Here is a 4,199-nt window from a genome sequence, read left to right as displayed (position 1 = left end):
TGTTGAATGTAAACCAAGGAGTAGAATATCTAGGTCAAATGGTGCTTCCATTCCTAGTTTTTTGAGAATCTCCATACTATTTTCCAGCGTGGTTGCACCAAAGTGTAGTCCCACCAGCATTGTACGAGTGTACTTTTTCCCCAAATCCTCACCAACATTCATTGTTAATTATATTCTTGATAACTACCTTTCTCACTAGAATGAGATGAAATCTCAGTGTAGTTTTAATTTGCATTTATCTAATTGCTAGACATATTAAACATATCTTCATATATTTATTGAACATTCACTTGTCCTTTGAAAAAGGATATGAGAAAATTATGCTAGTAGTAAACAGTGGTAGGACATTCAAAATACTTTTGTTACTTCTTCATGTATCCTTAGAGTTTGTGAACCACTTTTTATGATGTGTGTGTGTGTGTGTGTGTGTGTGTGTGTGTGTGTGTGTGTTTATGTGACTTTTTTCTGCAGGTAACAGAAGACAAATGATGATGGAAAAATTCAATGGTACCTCTGAAGACTACTTCATTCTATTGGGATTTTCTAATTGGCCTCACCTGGAAGTAGTTTTCTTTGTGGTGCTCTTGATATTCTACCTGATGACACTGACAGGCAACATGTTCATTATCATCTTATCTTACCTGGATTCCCATCTCCATACTCCTCTATATTTCTTTCTCTCAAATCTCTCTTTTCTGGATCTCTGCTATACTACCAGCTCTATCCCACAACTGCTGGTGAACCTCTGGGGCCCAGAGAAGACCATTTCTTATGCTAGTTGCATGGTTCAACTTTACTTTGTCCTTGCATTGGGAACAACAGAGTGTATCTTATTGGTGGTGATGTCCTATGACCGTTATGTGGCTGTGTGTAAACCCTTGCATTACACTGTCCTCATGCACCCTCGATTCTGCCACTTGCTTGTTGTGGCTTCTTGGGTATGTGGTTTTACCAACTCAACAGTTCATTCTCTCTTTATCCTCTGGGTACTTCTATGTGGATATCTACAAGTGGATCACTTCTTCTGTGAAGTACCAGCACTCCTGCAATTATCCTGTTTTGATACTCATGCTAATGAGATGACCATCATGGTCACAACCTCTATTGTTGTTATCAAACCTCTCGCCCTCATTCTGACATCCTATGGTGCCATTGCTTGGGCAGTACTGAGGATTCAGTCAACTACTGAACTTCAGAAAGTCTTCAGGACATGTGGAGCCCATCTTATGGGTGGTTTGCCTCTTTTTCATTCCAGTCATGTGCATGTATCTCCAGCCACCAACAGAAAATTCTCAAAACCAAGGCAAGTTCATTGCTCTGTTTTATACTGTTGTCACACCTGGCCTCAACCAACTCATCTATACCCTATGAAACAAAGATGTAAGAGGGGCAGTTAAGAGACTAATGGGGCGAGAATAACTTGTATGACTCTGATATTTATAGTGTAATGGTGCATTCTTCATCAATGGTTCATCCACCCATCCATTCATCCACCATAGTCACTTAACACTTACTCTTAGCAGGCCACAGAGTTCTTCTAAACGTACATGAATAAAGCATAATATACCTAAATAGCATTCAATTCTGGAGAACCCAGCCATGTGAAATCAAGATAAAATATCAACAGTGATATTTTTTCATATTGCAATCCAAAAGAATTCAAAGCCTTTTTAAATTGAAAATGATTCAGAAATTTCTTAAAACTCTTGGTGTATTAGTAGTTCATAATTTTATTGCAAAGTCAATGTGCTCAATTGAAATCATCTTTACAATATGTCTTTAAATTTCTTGCTTTTTAGGCAGAATACTTTGTCTTTTGTATTTAGTTTAGGTATACACATCGCAAAATACCTTAACTATTTCTCTCCATTACTTTTTTTTGCATATAGCTATGATTTGAATATGATTTTAGTGTGTCACTATAGGATCATATGCTGGATATGCGATTTTCTTAGCATAGCAGTGTGGACTGGTGATGGTACTTGTAAGGAGTGGCAACTACTGGAGGGTTAGAAGATTATCATGGTTTCTGTCTTTGGAAGGGATTACCATACTTCTTACAGAACTCTGATTATCCACTCCCATGAAAATTCTTAGAAAAAAATGAAGCCTTTCTCCAAATTTCTATGTCTTTCTGTATTGAAATGTAATATTTCCCCATCTTGTATGCTGCGCTATTGCAAAGCCACTATCAATGAGGCCTCATATAAACTGATCTATGCACTGCCAGGTTTGTGAGCCTCCAAAACTTTAAAATAAGTTTCTTTTTGTTTATAAGTCACCAACCTCAGACATTTTGTTAGAGCAATAAGACATTAAATCATATAAAATGTAACTGTTATGAGGATATTTGGTCCAGATTCTTTCATATGTTTTATGAATAATAAGATAATGAGTTTCATGAGTTGTAACAATATGAATCTGAGGTAATTTAGCCAAAGGACTTATCTAATATTCTTTTTTTTTTTTGCAAGAAGTTGGGCTTGAGTGATAGATGGATACAATTTAACTCTGATATATAACTGGTCAAGTAATGGTCACTACAGACTAGGTTGAGTTAGGCAAAGGAATTTCTGGGATTACCTGCCTATCCTAAGGTGTTATAGAGAATATGTGGGACGGTTGGAGAACTGGATTCAGGGATTTACTTGAAGCCAATGGATATTTCAAAGAATTGCATGAAAATCTGAAGATAAAGCCATTGCATAGAAAGTTTATTTTTTTAAGCTTGATCTAATTTGAATATTTGTGTCTAAGAAGCACAATATGAAAGTTACCTTTGTATTTTCCAAATAAAGAAATGTATTTTAATAACAGAAATTCTTAAAATATATATTATTATCAACCATATCTAACTTAAAATATAGTGTATCTAACTTAAAATAAATGTCACCTTTTCAGATGCCATATTAACTGGAGTGGAAAAATAAGTAAATGACAATTTCATATAAAGTAACATTTTGACAATGATTAGATTCTATCTGAAATCAATCTCAACTTGAGTTTTAAGGTCTGTTAAGGTTTAACTATTATTGATTTAGGGATTGTCTCCTAAATAACAAAATGAAAGCATATCTTAAACTGTCCCCTCAATTTCCTGTGTGTGGCTGTACTACATTCTGCTTTGTCTTTTTCTGAATCTGTGACTCTTTAACCCCAGATATAAATGAATAGTATTATGCCCTCTGTGTCATAACAATTACCCAAGAAATACACAATCAATAATTGCATATATAAAGCACAAAATAATTGAATCAATAATTGAGACCCCATGGAGGGAAACATCACATAACAATAAACACTTAAAAAATTTAAACACATCATTTTTTTTACCATTTTTCTCTGTTTAAATCTTATGGTTTGCAATATCCCATGTATGCTCCTGATTGCTCACAATCTAAATTCTCCCCTTTAATAAAAATTAAAGCACAATAGCCAAATATTGTTTTTATTTCTAGTGTAAAATGTGATGCTTTGATATATTCATATATAATAAAAATATTTGTTCAGGCCAATTAACATTTTATATTGAATTTAGAAAAAATTCTTAAGTATTCTTATTTCATATAAAAGTATGAAATAAAAAGAAGTGACAGAAATCCAAACAATTCCACATAGGAAACAATACAGGTGAAATATAAAACACATAAGAAAAAGGCTAAAAGTTCTTCATATTGAGGTCTTTGATATGTAGATAACCTTTTCAGGTACGTTTAGGCTTTTTCAGGCCTGGAGATAGTGTACCAGTATTGTGTACTGCTTTGGGAGGAGGGATGTATGCATGTGTGTGTACATGTGTGTGTATACACACAAACATTTGTGTGTTATATTCTTTAAGATTATGTGGAGCTCTATTATTGTAGTCTATACATCTAGTCTCCACACCATCCTCCTATTTATTTCAAGCACAAACCTGGACTGATTTGTTTGCCTTTAAGCCAGCAGGCCACCTGGATACTGTGAGTCATTCCCATCTTTGTAGCCTGATTCTTACCTGGCATCAGTCAATTTTTTTTTCTTGGTTCATGGGGAGAAGCACCATGCCACAGTCTGGCTGGGTGCTGCAGTCTGGCTGGGCACAATTCAGGAGCCACTTGTCAAAAGAAACAAACTTTATTTTTAGAACCACACACGCCAAACAAAACAGCTCCTCAGGAAAAACCTTCAGAGCCCAACTGCCACCACTGGCTTTCCACAAA

At 35.2% G+C, this 4,199-nt stretch overlaps 1 pseudogene; it reads left to right on the top strand.

The window, feature by feature from the left end:
• The first annotated feature begins 488 nt into the window (after positions 1–488).
• On the top strand, positions 489–1,419 carry LOC143402135 (olfactory receptor 2J3-like; annotated as a pseudogene).
• The last annotated feature ends 2,780 nt before the right edge of the window (positions 1,420–4,199 follow it).

The sequence above is a fragment of the Callospermophilus lateralis genome, chromosome 6 (genome assembly GCF_048772815.1).
Source record: "Callospermophilus lateralis isolate mCalLat2 chromosome 6, mCalLat2.hap1, whole genome shotgun sequence".
Taxonomy (NCBI): domain Eukaryota; kingdom Metazoa; phylum Chordata; class Mammalia; order Rodentia; family Sciuridae; genus Callospermophilus; species Callospermophilus lateralis.
The sequence above is the reverse complement of the archived record's forward strand: the minus strand, read 5'-3'. Positions and strand labels throughout refer to the sequence as shown.